This window comes from Marmota monax, unplaced genomic scaffold, assembly GCF_021218885.2.
Source record: "Marmota monax isolate L192 unplaced genomic scaffold, Marmota_monax_Labrador192_F-V1.1 WCK01_AAM20220418_F8-fsc00084, whole genome shotgun sequence".
Classification (NCBI taxonomy): domain Eukaryota; kingdom Metazoa; phylum Chordata; class Mammalia; order Rodentia; family Sciuridae; genus Marmota; species Marmota monax.
The window spans coordinates 6,194,336-6,216,546 of record NW_026694575.1 but is presented as its reverse complement, the minus strand read 5'-3'; the positions used below and the strand labels follow the sequence as shown (position 1 = coordinate 6,216,546).

General features: G+C 55.5%; 1 long non-coding RNA gene across 1 annotated transcript in view; it reads right to left on the bottom strand.

Moving 5' to 3' along the window:
- Positions 1 to 14,608, bottom strand: part of LOC124077155 (uncharacterized) — a 41,237-nt gene extending 26,629 nt beyond the window's left edge. Inside the window, exons 1-2 of the long non-coding RNA XR_006846554.2 lie at positions 14,484 to 14,608; positions 4,678 to 4,777 (exon numbers count right to left, since the gene is read on the bottom strand). This is a non-coding gene — a long non-coding RNA (uncharacterized LOC124077155). The remainder of the gene's footprint in view (positions 1 to 4,677; positions 4,778 to 14,483) is intronic.
- Between the last annotated feature and the right edge of the window lie 7,603 nt (positions 14,609 to 22,211).

Below are 22,211 nucleotides of genomic sequence, written 5' to 3'. Positions count from 1 at the left end.
TGTCCCCCGGGTCACAGCCCTGAGCCCCAGCCCACACCCCGTGGCCGCCGTTGCCACCGCTGTGCGTTCCCCCTTCCTGCACCCTCCGCCTCCCTGGCCTTCCCCAGCCACAAGCCCCGGGACCCATGGACCCCTGCTTCTGCCTGTCCCCCCACACACAGCCAAGCCCAGCCAAAGCTCTCCCAGAGGGCAGCTGGTCTCTGGACCAAAGGCCCACGGAGGTGGCGACTCACTCCAGCCCCCGCTGGCCCTTCCCCCTCTCCACAGTGGCTGTTCCGTCCTTCCTGTCCTCTCCTCAACGTCCACCATCAGGACCCCGGCCCTGCCGAGACCTCCCCACAGGAGCCCCTGCATGTCCCGCCCGCGCTCCCCACTGCCCGCTCCCCTCCCCGTGGAGATGGTGGTCAGCTCTGGGCTCCCCACCCCTCCCATCAGCTGGTGGCCACCGCCTCCCCTCTCCTAAACCTCCACTTCTCCTACTCTGCTGGGTCTCTGCCGCGCCATGTCCTGGTGGCCTGGCCTCCCATCTCAAGACACAAAGAGAGACCCGCGGCCTTTGTTCTGCTCCTCAAACAGTTTATCAGAAGAACAATCTGCAGCCTCCTCCTCACCTGGCCTTAATTGTCCACCCACCGGTCACGGCCATGACCCGGGTCCCACACTCAGTCTCCGGGCCTACTTGGCCTCCCAGCAGCCCTGGTGGCCCCTCCCTGCTTCCCCGAGCCTTCTGCTTGCCCTCCTGGATGTCTCCCGCCCTGGCGGGTCCTCCAGTCTCCCTTGGGGCCAGGGTAGCCAAGATCCCAGTTGCCAAGACCCAGGGGCTGCTGGCCATTGTATCTGGGGTGTCACCTGCTCTGTCCACACTGAGCTCCCAGAGCTTGGCCTCCCCGGCTGACTTGCACTCCACACTCCTGACCCGGGTGTCACCTCCCACCCCTGTGGGTTCCCAGGAAACCCCCGTGCCAGTGACTCCCGGAGGGGGCCTGCGCCCAGCCTGCGCTTCCAAGCCGTTCTGCGACTCCAGAGCAGAGTCACTTGTTGCTTCACCCTGTGTCCCTGCTAACTGGTGGCTGCCACAGACCCTGGGGTGATAGAGTAGGGATCTGGGCTCACCCGCGCTGAGCGCTGCACCCACCGCCTTCGAGAGGGCACTCGTTGAATCCTCCCAACAGCACCTGGGAGGCCACTTTAGTAGAGGGAACCTGAGGCCCAAGAGGAGAAGGAACCTGCCCAGGATCATGCACAGAGGAAGCCCGGAGCCCGGCTGTGAACCCAAGCCCCCCGCTCTGCAGCCCACAGCCTGATCCCTGCAGCAGGAGGCCTCACCTGGTGTAGACGGGACCCCTGTCTTGGACTTTGAGCTCAGGTGAACAGTTAGTACCTCCCCACGAGGGCAGGTGATCCTGCAGTTCAAACGGCCTCTCTGTCCTTAGAAGTGCAGCCAGAGGTCCCATTTGCCAAGAACCAAAGAAATGTGCAAGGGAGTGTTCAGAACCCAGCCTGGAGCCAGGGTTCTGGATGTGCGTGCCAGCTCTTTCCCTTACAAGCTCTTGAACCTCTCTCCAACAAGACATTGACTTCAGGCCTCGAGCTCCTCGGCTTAAGAACCAGAGCTGTAATAGCAAAGGTTAAATGAGAAAATCCATGAAGAGCTCAAAACACGGCGGCATCCTGGAGCAGGCTGGTATTTATGGAGAACACACTATGTTCTGGAAATCAGGCGGACGAAGGGCACAGAATGGAAAAACAGACTGGGTGAGGGATGGGGTAGGAAAACCAGCCCCTGGGAGATTTGGGTCATTGCTAGCTGAGCTGCTGTGTCTAAAATGAGCTTGCACTTGGGGTGAAGGAGCAATGCAGTCACTCTCTCACACCTCTGTGACCTTGCAGGCTGTCCACTCTGCCAGGGATCTCTCCCCTCACCCACGTCTAATTGGGAAACTCCTGCTCAGTCGGTACCACCCCACCCAAGAACTGCCCCCTCTGTGAAGTCATCTCTGATTCCCATTAAGCAGGTTCAGTCTCTCTCCTCTGGCTGACCCTAGCATTTTGTACACACTCTTAGAGTCACTCATTCACTCACAGACTCCATCAGTCAACCAACAAACACTTGCTAACTACCTAGGTCCCTATAATAGGCACCGAGGTCACCAACAAGAGCAAAATGCTAGCATCTGTTGGGTACTTATTATGAACCAGGCAGTTTTAGAGGCTATCGTATATTCTTCACAATAACCCTATTAGTAGGAGCGATGCCTGTCTCCATGATTCAGACGGGAACACTGAAGCACAGAGAAGTCAAGTTACTTACCCATGTCTCACAGCTGCTAAGGGGGAATCCAGGGTTGCTGCTGGTGCTCTTTCTCACTCCGCCACACACTGCCTCTCCCGGGGCTGGACGAGTCACAGTCCGCCCTGGAGTTCCTCTCACACACCTCATTTCTTACTTCTAGGGCAACCCACCACCCTGGCTTGCCTGGGACCGGGGAGTTTCCTGGGATATGAACCATCCAGTGATAAATGGGAAATTCCCGGGCAAAGCAGGACACGCTGGCCACTCCCGTCCTCCCATGAAAGGTCGAGGAATCGGATCCATACCTATGGCTCTCCAACTCTAGGCCACCCTCCCAAGCAGCCCCAAAGGAAGGAAGGCAGCTGAGTCCAGTGGGATCCTGTCAAAAGGCAAGGAAGCCCCTCCTGGCTGTGGGTCCCAATAGCCCACACCCTCCCCCAGCCCCAAGGCCTGCTAGGGGCAGAAACGGGGGTGGGGGGACTGGCTGGAGGCCACAGGCCAGGAAGGCCACCTCAGAGCAGGTGCCAGGCCCACCTCATTCCCAGAGCCAGCCCCAGTCACCATCAGGGGAAAGCTCCTGACCACCCTCTCCCCTTCCTCAGCCAAGGGGAGAGCTGATCATTGCCTTGCCCAATTCAGTCAGGAACCAGAGCGGACCCCGTCCTGCCTGGTCCCCTTTTGGGATGAGGAAGGGAAGGGCCTCTGCACCTCTGTCTCTCCCTCTGCACCTCCGTCTCTCCCTCTGCACCTCCGTCTCTCCCTCTGCCCGTCTGCTCCTTTTCCCAGCCCTCTGGCTGGTCCTGCAGGTCTGCTCGGACACACTCCTCTGCCAGAGAAACAAGAGCACAGAGGAGAAGAGAGACAGATTCCTGGAAGCTGAGGAGAAATAAGAATGGGGTGAGCAGCACTAAGCCCTGAAACAGAAGCCTGTAGCCCACTAGCATGGACACAGGCCACGGGTGTGCACCTTCCACACTCAGGCTCCTGACCCCGCATGCCCACAGTCCACGCCCACTATCTTTTCCCTGCGTGGTTGAATGCTTCAGAAAGCCATGGTCATCTCTCCCCTTCTTCTTTGGCCTGAGCATTTCTGTAACCCAAAGACCTTGTCAGACCCCGTGACTTCCAGCAGCATCCATAAGGGGTCTCACCTCCCCCCTTGAAATCCACCCTGCACTTCATTTTGGCACCCCCCCTCTCCTGGCTCCCTCCTGCCTCTGGCCTCTCTCTCCCAGCTGCCTTGGCTGATGACTTTCCAGCCCACCACCCCCGACACAGTGGAGAGACTCTGGCTCAGTCCCCAGACAGGGACTCCTGCATCTGTACTATCCCTGGCGATGGATCTCAGAAGTATATCAGTCTCGCATCTCTTAATATACTTCCTGAATGCTGATGACTTCCAAAAAATACAAGTCCCCCATGAAAGAAGAGGCTCCCAAACATACATCTTCAGTCCTGGTAGGCTGTTCCTATCCATCCTCAACACCCCATCAACATCCCCACAGAGATCTTCAACAGAGATCCTCAACCCCACCCCACCAAGATAGTCCTCCCTTTATACATGGTTTAGCTTTTCATGGTTTTAGTTACCCATAGTCAACTATAGTCCAAAAATACTACATGGAAAATTCCATTAATAAGCAATACTAAGTTTTAGATTGCACACTGTCCTGAGCAACATGATTAAATTGTGGGCCAGCCTGCCTAGGACACAAACCATTTCTTTGTCCAGAGTATCCACACTGTATGTGCTACTCTCTCATTAGTCACCTAGAAGCCATCTTGCCTCTGGCTCAAGCACCCTTTGTTTTACTTAATAATGGCCCCAAACTGCCAGAGTGGTGAGCTGGCAATTTTATTATAATATATTGTTAAAATTATCACATTTTATTTTTGGTCATTGTTTACCTCCTACCATTCCTAATTTATAAATTAAACTTTATCATAGAAATGTATGTGTAGGAAAAACATAACATACAGAGGGTTCGGTACTGTTCCTTTCAGGTGTCCACTGGGGATTTTGAAATGTAACCCCAGGGGCCGGGGGCACTTCTGTATTTGTGGAATGAATGAATGAACAAAGTTGTAATGAGCAAATAATCATTTGAGCCATCAGTGAATAAACTCATCATAGACACAGGGTGATAGGTGAAGGGCACACAGAGGAATGGATTCCTGGGGCCAAGCAAGGGTGAATCTCCTAATGAGCAAGCTGAGCGCAGCGGCCAGACGCCAGGAGTCTGTGGGAGTCCACCCACGGGAAACTCCAGATCGTGCACACAGCTCTGCAGGAACAGGGAGCATATCAGTAGCTGCAGGGGAGGAGGGTGGAAGGGGACACACTGCACAGCACACAGACCCCCAGGGATGGAAACGTCCTGTACCTGACCGTGGTGTGCTTTGGTGGCTCCGTGCGTCTGTCAAAGCTCATTGAACTGTCCACTTCAGGTGGTGGGGTTTTGGTGTAGAAGTCGCACCTCAGTCCTGTTGATTGAAGAAGAAGGAAGTTGACCAAAGGATCGATCCATCGACTCTCTCATCACCGCCCTGCCAGCCCGGCCTGGGCTCCATGCTCAACAGCAAAGCCCTCGCCAACGTGCTTTTCTTTCCTGGCCAGAGCTTTTTGCGCGAGGATGGGAGTTGATACTTAGTGCCGACTGTTACGAGGCAGGCGGCTCAGAAAACACACCAAGTCCATTTTGTCCAAATTGAAGAGTCTTTATTTAGCCACCGGTGACTGCTCCCCATGGGATCCATAACTGTCTCTGCAAGAAATGGCCTCTGAGAGTTTCAGGGTCTTTATAGGCCAAAAGCATGTCCGGGTTGACGTAGCCGCAAGCAAGCAGGGCTCCAGAAGCTGGATGGAGGGTTAGCGAGACAATGCGATGGGTACCCTGGTATTTCCCAAGGGACTTTCCAGGTTGGCATAGCAGCAAGCCAGCAAAGGGAAGCAGTCAAAATGACACTAGTTGAGTACAGTTAGAGAATGGTTACTAACGTCCAGACAGTCCATCTCTGACAGGGTACATGCCCAAGAAAAATGGGAACCAAAGAGAGAGCATTTTACACTGTGTAAGAATTGCCATCTCGTGTTGCCAGGCATGCTCTGCTAAGCAACTGTTGGCAGGTCCAGAGGGGGTGTCCCCAGGGGAGAAGCATTTCTCATACAACGTGGAGTCTCGGGGTAAAATGGAGTCTGTGTGGTCTTTGCCCACATAGCTTGGCCCACACACCACTCCATGTCAGACGCCTCATCCAGACTATTTCGGTTCTTCCTCACAAAGACCTTGTACGGTGGACAATGCTCTTCCCATTTTACAGATAAGGGCACCGAGTCTCAGGAAAGAAAAGAGGCGTCTCCAAGACCATTCAGCCCCAAATGGCAGAGTCCTGATTCACACCCAGGTCAGTCGGACCACCAAACTAATCCATTCACCCATCCACCCATCCATCTATCCACTTATCTATCTATCTATTCACCTACCCACCCACCCAACCATCCAACCACTCATCTGTCCGTCCATTCAGCCATCCACCCAGCTACCCGTCCATTCATCCATCTATCCATCCATCCACCCATCCATTCACCCAACCACTGTTAGGGTTTGGATGTGTGTGTCCCCCCGGAGCTCAGAGACGATGCAGGAGTGTCCAGAGATGAAATGATTAGCTCATGAGAGTTGTCACCTCATGGGTGGATCGGTTCACTGATGTGGATTAACTGGGCCGTGACAGTCAGCAGGTGGGGGTGGCTGGAGGAAGTAGGTCACTGGGTGTGTGACCCCCGGTGAGCAGAGTTCTCTTCCTGCTTCTCCGCTGTCATGTCCCCTGCCACACCCTTCTGCCAGGATATTCTGCCTCATCTCGGGCCCAGAGCTACGGAGTCAGCCGACCCTGAACTGAAACTGTGAGCCAAATAAAACTTTCCCTCCTCTAAGTTGTTCTTGTCAGGACTTTTGGTCACAGCAATGCACAAACTGTGTGTGTGTGTGTGTGTGTGCACGCGCGCTCGGTGCCTTGGTCGTCTCCCATCTTCCTATCTCTCAGAGAAGGCACTGCTACTGCCAGGGAGGACACATGTGTTTGTCATCATGTTCCAGCGTCATGAGAAGATTCAAGGAGAAGCAGTAGCCAGGCCAGATGTTGTCTCCGCTCCCTTGGGGACAAAGACATCATCCCAGCTGGAGCAAGAAGTTCAGCCAGTGGTGTCTCTTTTGGGGTGAGAGAAATTGAAAGGGGCTTTTCTATGCCCAAGGATGGGGCCAGGCATTGTGACAGCAACGTCAGTAGGCGTTCACAGTAAAACTGTGAAAATACAGAGGAGTCCTCCACAGAACCTGGGCCTGTAAACCATGCCACACAAGCTCAAGGAGGAAGGCGGGAGAGACCTTAACAACACTCAGGGCGCCATGCCAGACACTCGCAGGCTCACTCCGCTGGGCCTCCCAGCACCCAACCAGGTAGAGAATATTCTGTCTCCCTGAAGAGACTGAGGCTCAGAGAAATGAAGGTAAAAAAATCCCATGAATGGTCCATGATGTGCTGCTTTGTCCTCTGCCAACCGTTTCTCCCACCAAACAGACCTTGCCGACTTCAGCATTCCCCTAACTTGGCATTTCACACTGAGAGCTACAGATGCCCCAGACGTCTGTCCACACACGCATACACTCAGTCACCTCTCCATCTGTCCATGTCTACACTGACACACCCAGTCATTCCACTGCCCACATTCCACTCACCCACACACAAGCCTTCACACAGCCGTCCGCTCGCCTGCACACACGCTTCACCCATGCTTCACCCGGTTACAACTGAACTACCCAGCCAAGCACTCAACCACCAGATGGTCCACCCACTTCACTAGCCAACCAATCACCCAACATACACACATCCAGCTATCTCCATGTTTACCTACCTATTTACTCCATCCTTATTCCAGGACTTACCCACCCATCCACCCATCCATCCACCCACCCATCCATCTATCCACTTATCTATCTATCTAGCCACCTACCCACCCAACCACCCATCCACTATCCATCCTTCCATTCACCCATCCATTCACCCACCCACCCATCTATCCATTCACCCACCCACCCATCCATCCATCCATCATATACTCACCCAACCATCTATCCACCCATCCATCCATCCACCCATCCATCCATCCATCATATACTCACCTACCCATCCATCCACCCATTTATCCACCCACCCATCCATCTATCCACTTATCTATCTATCTAGCCACCTACCCACCCAACCATCTATCCACCCATCCATCCATCCATCATATACTCACCTACCCATCCATCCACCCATTCATCCACCCACCTACCCATCCATCTATCCATCTACTCACCCACCCACCCACCCATCCATTAACTCACCCCCCACGCCCCCATCCACCTATCATCCCACCCATCCATCCGTTCACACACACAACAAGCCACCTACTCTTTCCCATCCCCTCCACACGTCCATCTACTCCTCAGTTCAGCCATCCAGCCATCACATTCCATCTACACAGAAACCCACATGTACTATGGTGGCTGACTTCATCTGTCAACTTGGCTAGGTCACATTACCCAGGGATTTGGTCCAACACTGATACAGATGTTGCTGTGAAGGTTTGGTGGGGGGGTGGGGGGTTTTAGAAAAGATTAGCATTTGGAACACCAGATTTGGAGTAAAGTTGATTACCCTCTATCATGTGGGAGGGCCTCATCCAATCAGCTGAAGGCCTTCAGAGAAAGAAGACTGAGGTTCCCCGTGAAAGAACAAATTCTCCAGAGGCCCTCAGAGTCTAGCTGTACCAGTTCTTCCTCGGAGGCCCAGCTGCCAGCCTGCCCTGTGGATTCTGGCCTTGCCGGCTGCCACAAGCTTGTGAGCCAATCCTCTAAAATCAACCTACAAGTCTATACCCACATCTGTTTCCATGCCTACCGCCTCCTGTTCCGAGTTCGTGGAGAACCCGAGAAACACACATGTGTATACCACAACCACCCCTATCCAAAGCATCCACCCCACTCACCCTACTTGGAGCTTTCTGAGAACCTTCCTACTGTTCCCTAGAATGTCACATGAGTTTGACTATAAAGGCACTGAGTCCTGTGGGTGCTTCAGGGAGCTTCGCCGAGCTCGCTGTGACTTCCGGTGCTCCCTGCAGCCCCTAGGCATGGGCTCAGAAGCACGGCCTGGTGTAAGGAGAGCCCGAAGAGGTGAGCCAGGGAGTGAAACGGTCCCCTGTGTGCCTGGGAAGAAGCCACCCGGAGCCAGGTGGGAGCCGTGGAGGTGGACAGAGGCGTTTTTACAGAAGCACAGGCAGGGAGCAACTGAGAGGAGGTGATGGAGACCAGCAGGACCCCGCGGCTCCAGCTGGGGCGACAGCCTGTGGAGGAGCCCGGCTGAGAGCGGGAGATGGCAGAGGAAGGGAAGGCACAGGCCAGCGGCTCTCAGACGCTAGGCAGAGACCCTGATCAAGTAAGGGGACCTGCAGAGCCAGAGCTCATAGAACAGAGCTGAGGGTGGACCCCGAGCCAAGGAGTGAGTGGTCACAGTCCCACATGAACTGAGGGTCTCAGGGCCACCAACAGACCCCCATACAGAGCAGTGAGGGGACTGTCCTTCCTGGGTCCGCCTCCCCCTGCTTGGAGTTCCTGGGGAGAGCTGGGTCCTTCCAAGCAGCTGGCTCTGTCTCTGGGGCTCAGGGAGGTTCCCAGGAACAGGCCAGCTCCACGGGTGTCCTGCACAGATGGAAACGGGGCCGCCCCGTGCTCCGGCCAAGGGGTGGGCCCCCAGCTCCAGCTGGAAACCCCATTTAGGGGCAGGGGTATGTTGTGCTGCTCCCTGGGTGGCTGGCTGGGCCACTCAAGCACAAACTGTTGTCTCTGCCATAAATTCCCCCGGCCATAAAGTCCCTCCCCGCTGACCCCTCGGTTGGTGTGAGAAACTGAGGGCAGGGCAGGGCAGGGCAGGGTGATGACCTCCTGACTCTAGGGCCACTGGCCTCCCAGGCCACCATATTATTCCTTTCAAGGTTTCATGAGTCAGGACCCCAACACCGAGGGACATTCCCCGGCCTGCAGTCAGAGCCCCGCTCAAAACCCAGCAGTGCCGTTCCCCTGCGCTCGGCCCTGCCCACCCCGTCTCTAGCCTGGCTCCTTCACGAGCACATTGTCTTAGAGGAGTCCTGCCTTGCCTCTGAAGGGGACTCTGGGGGTAAACGAAGAGGGACAGTCTCGTGCCACAGACAGGAAGAATCTCTATGAACACTTCACCACGTTTAATCTCTCTGAGCCTCAGGTTACTAACCTGCAGAACTGGGACCATCACGGACCTACCTCCAGGGGGGTGTGAATAAAGGGGACACCTAACAAGGTCCCACTGGCCACACAGGGGGCAGATGAGGACCGGGAAGGCCTCTGACTGAAGGACAAGCACATCCCCCTCATGAACATTTAAAGGATGCCGAAGTGATCAGAGGACACCCTGATGACCAGGGAAACAGGATGATAAAGGGCTTTGTGAGCTGGGCGTGCGTGCACACACCTGTAATTCCAGCTGCTTGAGAAGCCGAGGCAGAAGGGTCACAAGTTCAAAGCCAGCCTGGGCAACTTGGCGAGAACTTGTCTCAATAATAATGATAAGGGGCCGGGGCTGGGGCTCAGTGGCAGAGCACTTGCCTCACACACGTGAGGCACTGGGTTTGATCCTCAGCATCACATAAAATAAATACATAAGTAAAACAAAGGTATCGTGTCCATGTTCAACTAAAAGAATTTACCTAATAATAGTAATAATAAAAAGGGCTGGGATGTGGCTCAGGGGTTAAGAGCCCCTAGGTTCAATCCCCAGTGCCAGAAAAAGAGGGGACGGTGAAGGCTTGGCGGCTCTGCCTGAGTGTCACCTGGTGGTGGCACCTAGCTGAGTCCCTCCCCAGGAATTGCCCTCAGCTGAAACGAGTGCACACACACACACTCATGCACACACTCACACACTCACACTCACGCACACACACACACACCCTAACACACACTCACACACACACCCCGCTTGTTCTCCGTGCTCCAGCCACTCTGAACTCCTTTGGCTTCCAGAATATTCCGAGCATCACATTCTCTCTTCTGAGTCCCAGGCTTGCTGGTCTCTGGGTGAAATACCCTTCCCCACCACACCCAGCAAACGTCTCTGCATTCCTCAGAGGCCAAGTTTAGGGTCTGTCCCTTCCAGGCGGCTTACCCATGGGCACCAGGGAAGGGCTAAGTGGCCCTCACTACTTCTGCAGCTCCCAGCTCCCTGTGCCCTCCACTCTGAGCAGCTGCAGGGACCAGCACTGTAAACCCCGCTGTGTTGCACTTTGAAACACACCAGAATCTGTATTCGCTCTCCAGACGCTCTCCAGAGAAACAGGACCATTGTATATGGAGGTACATCGGGAGTGATCATGAAGGGTTCAGCATGTGACCACGGAGTAGAGAAGTCCCTCCATCTGCCATGGGCAAGCTGGAGGCCCAGGAGAACCAGTGTTGCGGTTCTAGTCCAAACCCAAAGGCCTGAGGGGAACCCATGGTGTCAGTCTGAGTCCAGGCTCTGGGAAACAAGGGGGCCAGGACTGTAGGTCCTGGTCCACGGCCAAAGGCGCAAGAACAAAGCACACCGCTGTCTGAGGGCAGGAGGAGAAGGAAGCCCCAGTTCCAAGGAGACAGTAGAACCCACCCTCCTCCACCATGTTGTTCTGTTCAGGCCCCCCACTCAGGGGATGAGGCCACCCACCTTGGAGAGCGCAGTCTTCTCTGCTCAGTCTACTAATTCAGACGTTAATCTCTTCCGGACAGACACAGACACAGCCAGAAATAATGCTTCACCAGCTATCTGGTCATCTCTTAGCCCAGTCAACTTTACATAGAAGATTAATGATCCTAAACTTCTAACCCAAATTCAGCCCAAATCTGCTCTTTGACTTCCTCCTTGACTTTGGAAAGCAAATAGCCAAGGGCAATGCCACTGTCATTTCCGGCATCACCAGCCATGCAGTGCCTGGTCATGTGGTCACGTGGCTTTCCCATCACTTGCAACTGCTCTTGCAACTTTAGAGCTACATCCAAGGCACGCTCTTCCTTATTGTTGGTCTCTGGACCATCTAACTATCTTTTTCAGCCCAATTATACTTTATGAACAGCCCTGGAAAATAAGCACAGTGTTTTTTCTCCAGAGCAAAAGGCACATCTGTCTGCTGTGCACTATAACAAGGAAAGTATCTTCCTTCAGGGCAAAATGCAAGCCGATCCCTGCCTATCACAGAGGATTCAGTCCCCTTGGCCCGGCTCCCTGGGCTTTGACACTGACCCACTGCATGGGCCTCCTCCTGGGTCCCTCCACATCAGCCCCATCAGCGAAGGTCACCTGCCTGCTATGCTGTGAGTAATGTTGTCCTTTGTCTCTGTCCTTTGTGTCTGCCAGCTCCATGACGCCCACAGGCTAGCTTGTTAGCTGATGAGTAGGGTACAAACTCCAGCCCTTCAGAGCTCCTGGTGACAGTCTATTGGAATATGAAGACAGAGCATACCTGGTCCGGCTCCACGGGAAACTGGCTCTGAGACCTGAGGACCCGTCCAGGGCACTCAGACAGAAGAGATGACCCCTTGGCTGCCTCTCCCAGTCTGGGCAAGGAGGTGGGGACAAAGAAGTTTCCAGGGCAGCCCTCTGTCCTGGCATTTCTCTTCCCAGTCTGCACATGGGCCCTCTCCAAGCAGGGCTGCGGTTAAACCCCCTGAACAGGAACACTGAGGCTGGGACTTGGCAGGGAACAGGCGGGCGCAACACCTGGCCACCACCAAGGCACCACCTTCTGTGCTTTAACCATTATGCAAATGGCCATTTACAGCCAGGTGGATGGTGAGGAGCAGATGGCTGAGACGCCCAGAAGCCTGCTCTGAATTCACAGCAGATCTCTGGGGGCTGGAAAGCCAGGGGCTCTGTCTCCTTCCACGAGGAGAAGGTGGAGCGCATTTGAGGAGAAAGGCAGGGAGGGCTCGTCCCCGCTGGGCAACCACTACACGTCAGGAACAGGCTACAAGGAAGGGCCTCTTGGCATGGCCCAAGCTCCTGTCCTTCCTCTGCCAACTCCACACTCAAGGGCCACCACATGCAGGATTCTGGTCACATACGCAGGCTCTGATCAACACAGATCATAAGAGCAATAGCCTGAAATATTCCAGAAGAGTCGACGAGCTCTCGGGAAGAGAGAATTTTTGGGGTCCTGGGGGCCATTCGAGCCCTGCTGTGAACTACTCAATTCCACCATGGGTGTGATTGAGCTCCAACCAAACCGAATTTTTATCTATAAAATAGATTTTATTCTGGACTGGATTTGGCCCGCAGGCCCATACTTGGCCAACTCAAATGTCAGAGTAAAGTTACAAAACATTGTAGCCTGTTTAAAATATTTAGCACTGACAAATTAAAGAGTTTTAACCTCCACAAAATACAAGATATTCCTAAGAGACTTAGGACTTCTTAAAACGTCAATCTATAAAACACTATAGGACACACTGTATGGTGAGACCTGTCTTCTCTTATTTACCTTAAGATGATTCTGAGGCAATAGTAGGTGATCAGTTAGCTTTGATTTCAGATAAACAATGAATAGGGTGGTGCTAAAATATAGGGTACTCACTTATCTTAGATTTCAGGTCAACAATGCATACTGTTTTAGTGTACATCCCGGGATATACAGTATATCCTGGGATATAATTTTTATTTATTTGTTTGTTTATCTGACATTGAAATTTACCTGATGCCCTATATTTTTAATTGCTAAGTCCAGCAATCCTGTAAGTGTGTGCAATCCCACTTGAAGAGAATGTTGAAAGTCTGAACCCAGCATGGTGGTGCACAACTGTAAACCCCTTGGCTCCAGAGGCTGAGGCACGAGGATGCCATGCTTAAGGCCAACCTCAGTGACTTATTGCGACACTGTCCTAAGATAAAACACAAAAAGGTTTGGAGACATAGGTCACTGATAGCTCAATCCCCAGTACCAAAGGAAAAAGGAAAAAAGAAAGTCTATATCGGCAGCACTTTGTGATTGTAGTGCCAGGGCCAAATGGATGGTCCCTGAATGCCCCACTACCGCCCACTAAAGCCTTGGAACCAGAGCAGAAAAGTCACCTTCCAGGCACATGGATCGAGGCCCACCCAACGTCGGGAACCCAGGAGGTTCTGGGCAAATCGAAGTCTTGGTTCTACCCCGCCATCTGCACAGCAATCTCCCAGCTGCCAGGCAGGTGACACTAACCTGCAAGACCAGCCGTTTGTACCTGGGTGAGGAACATTACTAGAGACAACCGGTTCCTGCTTGGGCCACTGGAACCAGAACTCCCCGGGGGGGTCCTGGATGCTATGAGCAGAGGAAGAAGTCCTCTGTCCCTCCAAATACCTAACCTTGACCCTGAGGTCACCCCAGCCCTGCTGGTCATTGCCCTAGACAGGAGCTCCCTCGTGCCATGGGGCTCCAAGGCTTCCGCACCCCAGGTCTCCCAGACGCCTTGGTATGCATTTCTAGAACTTCCCGGCCCTGCACGTCCCCCACAGCCCAAGGCTGCTCACGGTCAGCCCATGGCTTATGTGATGAGTGCTTGGTGCTTGTCTTCCCTGCTGAGCTCCAACAGGCTGAGCCCTGCCTCTTAGGATGTGTCCTAAAAAGATTCTCCTGGCCTGGCAGACCTGGCTCCATGGCACGGGCAGGCTGGCAGACGAGTGGGCTGGGAGCCCCACCTTCACTGCAAGGCAGAGGGGTGTCGCCCCTCAGGCTGGGTCTGGGCAGCCTGTGCTAAGTGGAAAGGGGACAGGAGAGGAAAGGGAGAGCCCGAGGCCGGGGTCTTCTGCCCCCAGGACAGCTCTTCACTCTGTTCTTGCCCAAGCCCATGAGGCTTGATGGTGCCCAGGCGAGACCCAAGACAGGGTGGATGGGCTGACCCGAGGCAGCCTTGGCCCCTCTGCCCCCAGCCAGAAGTACAGTGGACAATGGCCAGGCCCTGGAGCTGGACACCCTGGACAAATCCCAGCTCACCCGTCCCTGCACATGTGGCCTTGGACAGGCTGCTAGGACTTTGGGTCTCAGCTCTGCCCACAACTGGGGAGAAGAAACACACCACCCCGCTGCTATGGGGGGTCAAATAAAACTCACCTCAGAACGCCATGGCACCCAGGAGAAGCCCACGCTCGTCTGGTGGACTTGCCCGTCCCCCTCTGCCTCCGGGTCTCTGCTCCTTGCTGGGCAGGCATTGGGAGGAACAAGAGGCCATGCTGGACGCAGCCCCAGGCTCTGAGAGGGAAACAGGGCCAAACATAACATCAGATGATTAAAACTGTGGACTGTAAACAGCAGCCCAACTGGCCAGGGCACCGTGGCCAGCAGACCGCGGCCAGTTGCTCCCCAGGCCCGTGGCCACACCACCTGCTGCCCTGTATCTGGGATGGGCCCAGCTCCACGGGCACAAGGCAGACTGGCATGTTTTCCTAGCTGAGCCCTGGAGGCCTGGCCAAGCCCTGTCCTCAGGCCAGGCTGTGCCAGGGGCAGAGAGAGCTGCCCACCCTGGCCATGCCCTGGACCAACAGGTGGTGCTTGGTGCACACAGCCAGGGTGGGACCCCATGCTGTCACTCAGTGACTGTGGCCAGGTCATTTTACCTGAGTCCCAGGGGCTTCATTCCAAAAAATAAGAACACTAAGGGCCACTCTGTCCCTAGACTGCAGCATAAGGGTTGGCGAGAGGATGCACTGAAAGCCAGTGCCTGGCAGAGTGGCAAGCGGAACTGCGTCCCCAACCTGCAATGTCCCAGTGGCCACTGCCCCAGCCAAGCGCCCACGGCCCCTTCTGTAAATGGGGGTGCAGCCCACGCACTGCCTCACAGGCTCCTCCCCACACTCCGGCCCTTGAGAAGATTCAAGGAGACACTGTTCCAGCCACACCCGCCATCCGCAAGGGCCGGAGTTTCTCTTGGGCGTATTCACTGATTTCTACGTTAATTACTGGTTAATTAATTATTCTCCTCCTTCCCTCTGAGGCAACTAAGTCCGGCAGGCCCCCTCAGGAGTCGCCACAAAGACCACAGGGCGAAGGGTCCAGCATGCTCCTTCCCCAAACAGGGGCCAAGCCCTTCTTGGCCAGCACAGACCAGGACACAGAAGGAAAGGACAGTTGGTGGCCGTGACAAGAGAGGGTTGAGCAACACCCTGTAAAGGATTGAGGATCTGGCCTGTCTTCTTTCCAGCCCTGAAGTTCTCTGATCCTCAGCTCCCAGGGGGCAGGGGGGGCCCGAGATACTCTAGCCCAGAGGCCTGGGGAAGCCCCTCATAGGGAGCAGGAGATGCTGGTCACATCCCCTGAGGCTGGCTCAGGACTCCCATTGGCACCCAGGGTCACGACCCTGCCGTGGTCTGCCCAGCCTGTCTGAAACCCAAGCCAGAGAGAGGGTCCCAGGCCAGCCACTCCCGTCATCGTGGGATTCTGCCGTGGTCCCAGCGAGCTTCCTGCTAGAATCAGTAAAACATGGCTGTCCTCTGTTCCTGGAAGACAGCCGAACAGGAGCCAGCCACCCGGGGCTTTCCTGACCAGCCCACCCAGAGGGCCGCCGCGGCAGGGCCTCACCAGCTCCTTCCCTCCGCCTGAGTTCTCCCCACTCCTGAGCTGGGACCCGAGCCTCCTGGCCCCTGAGGACCAGACCCAGGGTTCAGCACAGTGCTGGGCACGCTGGGGGTGCCCCGTGGACATGAGTGGACATGTCCCCTAGAGGAAATGGTGACTGAGGGACCAAATCTACAACCGAAGGAGGACTGCAGACAAAGATCACTTCCTCAGGGTCTCTATGGGATCCCCAAAGAAACACGTGTGTGTGTGTATGTGTGTGTATGTGTGTGTGTGTGTGGTGTGTACATGTGTGTGTGTGTGACTGTAAGCACAGCTGTTCACAGATGAGTGCCCCTGTGATAATGGGCACCACCAGCTATGTGTGGGCTCTCCCTGCTTGTGACTCTATGAGTGTGCCCACCAGAGAGAGCTGGAGCCTTGTGTGGTGTGTGGTGTGTGGTGTGTGTGTATGGTGTGTGTGGTGTGTGTGGTATGTGTGATGTGTGATGTGTGTGGTGTGTGGTGTGTGTGGTGTGTGGGTGTGGTGTGTGGTGTGTGGTGTGTGTGGTGTGGTGTTGTGGTGTGTGTGGTGTGTGGTGTGTGTGGTGTGTGGGTGTGGTGTGTGTGGTGTGTGTGTGTGGTGTGTGGGTGTGGTGTGTGGTGTGTGTGGTGTGTGGGTGTGGTGTGTGTGGTGTGTGTGTGTGGTGTGTGGGTGTGGTGTGTGGTGTGTGAGTGTGTGTGTGTGTGCGGCACCCTGGCCATCCTGTGATCCGCTTCCCGCCTCTCCAGACTTGGGTCATCCTCAGCACGGTCCTGTGACCTTTCACCCAGGCATTCGGTAGCCGTGGAGGGGCCAGCTGTGTGTCCTGCCTGACCCTGGTGGCCCCCGGCCTCTGCATCCTCACCTCCGTCCACCCCCCACTCCTCCGTTGAGTGAACACTTGTTAAATCATTACATGGGCTAAACTTTGGTTTTGTGGGTTTTCCTCTTTTCCGCAAAGGATCAAGATTCACATTTCCTATCTGCCCAAGCCCCTCCCCCGGGCGCCCCGTTAGGGGTTCTGGTTGTCACACCATCATTTGCTACAGAAACTCAGGGGCCTTAGTCTGTTTTGTGTTGCAAGACACCTGAGGCTGGGCTCGTTGGCTGAACGGAGGTTGACTGGCTCACAGCTACGGAGGTTCAAGGCCGTGATGCCAGTCTCTGCCTGGCTCTGGTGAGGCCTCCTGGCCGATGGAGCCCTGTGCACCAGTGGCCGAGTGGCCATTGGCATCTGCAGAGGGGGGACCCAGGGAGTTCCCAGGGGCACTTACACACCCATTCTTACAGGAACTAGTCCAGTCCCACGAGACCCGCCCACTCCGTGAGACCCTGGGAACAGACAGGCCCCAGTCACCTCCCTCTCTGCCCCTCCCCTTGGTGGTCCCACCACCCAACACCACATGCTGGAGGCCAAGTTTCCAGCACAGGAACCTTTGGGGACAAAGCTTACCCAGGCCATAGCAGCAGGGTGACAGCACCCACCCCACAGAGTCCTAAAGTCCTCAGGACATGGCCCTCAGGAGGTCCTCCTGAGATGACTGCCTCACAGGAGTAGGGCAGCCCTGGGGCCACTTGCTATGGCCTCAGCAGGCCACTCTACCTGCCTGAGGACGGTGGGCCTCCTCAGCCATCCCCCAAACCCAGCATCCACGTCCTGTTGCAGGTGGACATCAAGACCCAGCTGAGCTCCGTGTCACACGGTGTGGCAGAAGGTGCCCAGCCCTGGTGGCTGCATCAGCTGGACCCGTTTCTGTTGCCCGGGCGCCGTGGTCCTGGCCATGCTCCGGAGTGCCCTTAGCAGTGACTCGGAGTCAGACTTCAACCACCGACGACTTTTTACCTGAGTTATGGTTCTTTTTATCTTCTCTAAGAAAAGCTCACCAAATGTCCAGCCTTATGATTTCCCCAAAATATGATTTCCTCGGTGGTGGCCGGGCCTGCTTGGGTCCTGGCACCAGGCCCTTACCACGGAGCAGCTCCAGTCTCCTCGCGGTGGCATCTCTGTCTGCCTGGCCAAGCAGCAGGAGAGAGCCACTTATTTTTTTTTTTCAACTTGGTAAAATACGCACACAGTTCACTCCTTCCACCACCTTGAGTTTGAATTCCGTAGTGTAAGGACACCAACCTCCAGAGCCCTCCATCTTACAAAACTGAGTCTCAGGGCTACTAAAAACCCCCCTGCTCCCTCCCCCCAGCACCCTGGAGCCCTCTGTCCTTCTTTCTGTCTCTATAACCTCGATGATCTATGGTGGCTTTGGAAGTGGAATCCTACGGTGTCCCTCCTCGGAGGACTTGCTTCACTTAGCATAATGCCTTCGAGGCCCATCCACTGGCAGCAGGCAGCAGGATTCCTCCCTGTTGAAGGCTGAATAATATTCCATTGTGTGTCTGCACCATCTTCTGTTTCTGTCTCCACCAGGGGTCCCCCGGGTTGCATCCAGCCCTGGGCTATGGTGCACAGTGTTGCTGTGGACCTAGGCGTGCAGGTACCTGTGTCCTCCCTGCTTTCAAACTTGGGGAATCTACACAGAAGCAGGACTGCCGGGTTGCTTGGCAACTCCACTATTTACTTTGGGGGCCCAACATGTTCCTTTCCACAGCAGCTACACCGTCCTTCATACCCCCCAACGCACACGTTCTAATTTCTGCACATCAGCACCAGTACTCTTTCTGGAAGTTTCCGGGGTTCTGTTTGTTTCGCTGGCTGTAGCCACCCTAAGGGGTGTGAGGGCCGATCTCGTGTGGCTTTGATTGGCATTTCCCTGGTGGTTAGCGATGTGGCTCAGGAGGTCACTCTTGAACCATGAAACCAAATGGGGGATTCTCCACCCCCGCCACCTCCTGGACCACATGAGGCTATGGCCTTCACTCACTCACACATGCACTTCGGGGCTGTGCTGAGCTTCTGACAGATGTTTAGAAGAAACACTGCCCCAAAGCTATGACCTTGAGGAGACGTCTAAATGCCACATGGAGAAGAATCCAAATGGCTATCGAATATGTGAAAAAAATTCTTTACCCTCACTCGTCACCACAAAACTATCTTTAAACATGAGGAGGACTCTTTTTTTTTTTAAGAGAGAGAGAATTTTTTAATATTTATTTTTCAGTTATCGGTGGACACAACATCTTTGTTTGTATGTGGTGCTGAGGATCGAACCCGGGCCGCGCGCATGCCAGGTGAGCGCGCTACTGCTTGAGCCACATCCCCAGCCCAAGAGAGGACTCTTCTTTTAATTTTGTGCCTCACCTTTTGGGAAGGACTTCAAAGGCTGACCAGGATACACATGTCAGCTCTGACAGCTGTGCAAACTTACGCACATCACTCACCCTCTCTGAGACTCTATTTATTCACCTGCATGAAGCAGGTAAAAGCACAGGAGCACAAACCTCACAGGGACGAGGTAAGGATTCAGTGTGGGTTGTGCTTAGCATTGGGCCTGGTCCCCACTGAGTGCTCAGGACACATTGTTAGCTCTTGTGTCCCATCCCTGCCCTGGCATGTTATCCAGGGGGGCTGTGGGTCTGCCCACTGAGCAGGGGTGAGATGGGGGCCTCTTGTTTGGGATGCTTGGGGGAGGGATTGAGAGAGATTAGGGGGCCCCGAATCTCGGTCCCCCGAGCCATGCTTGTCTGCCACTGCCTTCCATACCCATGTGTCCCAGAGTCTCCAGTCAGGGCCAAGTCTCCCCACCAGGGGCAAGACAGTCAGTGTCCAGCAGCTGAGGCCCAGGACTAGAGTGTCCACCCCGGTCACCAGGCCTGGACCCAGGGGCCCTTAGCAGGAAGCCAGTGCTTCAGGGGGTATGAGCCAGCCCTGGGCTGGGCCGGGAGCCTGGGCTCTTCTCGGCCCTTAACTGGCCCTGACCTCTCCACAGCCTGGAAAGCGGTGCATGGATCAGGGGTTCTCAAACCAGGGCCTGAGGGTCCTCGGGTTTCTGGGCCACCCGCCCCCTCTGCTCCCATCCCCCTCATCCCCTAAACCTTGGGATCCTGGCTAAGATCCGGCTAAATGAGGAGAGGAGCCCGGGGCACACGCCGAGAGCTCTGGGCAAGCAGGCCTGGTGCCATCCAGCAGGCCTGGGCAGGACAGTTCACCCGGACCAGCCTCAGTTTGCCCCCGTAATCTGGAAACCATGCGAGAGCACGTCCTTGTCAGACCCCTTCGGGAGCAGGTGGCCCTCTGCATCACACATCCGTGAAGCCAAGCACCGTCACCGACAACGCTCAGGAACGATAAGGACCTGGTGCTGGGTCAGGGATCCTGCACCCACCGAGCTGCGCGGAGTCCGCGGCAGACACTGGGCTGTTCTGTGTAAAGAACTCCAGCGCCTGCAGATTTGGGGACCCCAGGGTCCTGGAGCCACTCCCCTGGGGACACAAGGGACTCCTCCGGATGAGGCTGTGTATTCCGAGCACTTGGTATCATACCGGGCACACGATGAGCGTCCCGGGAACGTGATCCAGCACTGTGACTACTGAAAGGACCTGCCACACGTTGACCCGGGCCACCAACAGGGTTTGCCATGGTGTCCCCGATCGAGTGAGTCCTAGCACCCCTGGCCATCCGCTCGTCTGGGATCCCTGGGTCCTCGGCTCCAGGCCTGCGATCCACCCTGATGAACGAGGAGTTGGTCCCACCCTATCACCGACCAACTGGGTGACCTTGGGTAAGTCATCTCTCCTCTCCAGGGCTGTGGGAACAAGGTGTTATGACAGCCTGGGGGTGTGCAGGGACTAGAACAGCACCCAACACACAAGAAACGACCAACACATGCTGTCACTGAGTCCAGCTGGGGTGAGCACTTGGGGTGTTTTCAATCATGTTGGGGGGTGGGCGCCCTCTAGTGGTGGAGCCCCGCCGGGTGGGTGCCACCACCTTCAGCCTCAGGGGAGGAGGTAGCAAAGGGAGGACAGTGAGCTTAGATCTTGGAGGGGGATCTTATTGGGACTGTGGGTGAGTTCCAATGCTAGGTCACCAGAGCTGAGCCCAGGACCAATGATCTGTACACAGTTTGGCCAGAAGGGCAGAATAGAAAGTTCTGGCTTAGGCTCCAGTGAACTCCGCAAAGAAGGAATGGGCAGAGCCCACCAATGAGCTGAGAGGCAAGCGTGAGGACCCCAGGAAGGTCCCACTCTCTCATCTTCCACTGGGAGACACACCTCTCCTCCATCCTCCTATTCCACTCACAGATGAGAAAGCTGAGGCCCAGAGAGTGAAGGGACTCTCCTGAGGTCACACAGCACATCCAGGGCAGAACACAGGCCAGACAGGTCCAGTGCGCTCTGCCTCATGCTGCCAAGTCAGCCCGGCCCAGCCAGGCAATGAGAAGCAGAGGACATTTCATTGAATCATAGAGGGAAGTTTCGAAGAAGGGAAAAGCATCAGGCGGAGTTCCCAGGGCTGGAGCCGTGCCCAGCCAGTCCCAGGGCTCAGGGAGGGTGGGAATGACGCAGCCTGGGCCCGTGGAGGTCTCAGGAGCACCATTCGCCGGGAATATGCAGGCAGCGTCAGCCAGGAGGGTTACAGAGGCGCCGGGAAGGACGGCCCAGCCCCGGCCCAGGCTGACTCCAAGGGGCTCTGTGCGTGGGCAGAGTGTGCTTGGGATCTCCTTGTCTCATAGTCCACACACGCACGTGCACACGCATACGCACACCCACAGAAGCATGCAAGGAGCCGCGCAGAGCTCTTGAGTGGAGACAGAAGCCCCGACAGCAAGGAAGGGGTCAGCTTAGAGCAGAGAAATCCCCAGAGACCCATTAGAGGGGGCGGCCAGGAGCAGCAGTCCAGGCCCAGCTGTGGGCTGAGGCCCCCGTCAAGGCCATGGACACGATCAGTTCTCTTCTCCACTCAGAAAGGCCGCTTCCTCCTCAGCCTGGGGGGCCGATCCTGCTGTGTCCTGATTTCAGCTGAGCTGAGATTCGCCTCCCCTTTGTTCATCACCCAACCTACAGAGGAGAAAGCTGAGACTCAGGGACAGAAAGGGGCTGCAGAGCCATTTCTACCCAGCACGACTCTCCATCCCTCCGTTTGATTTATCCTCCCCCTCCTCCCCCTCCTCTCCCTCCTCCCCTCCTCCCCCTCCTCTCCCTCCTCCTCCTCCTCCTCCCAATGCTGGCGATGGAACCCAGGCTCACACATGCCAGGCAAGTGTTCTGCAGGTGCTCTCCCTCGAAGCTCCCACCCCTCCCCTGGCTTCATACCTTGAGAGCCATGGAATTAGGCTACTGGGACAAGAGAG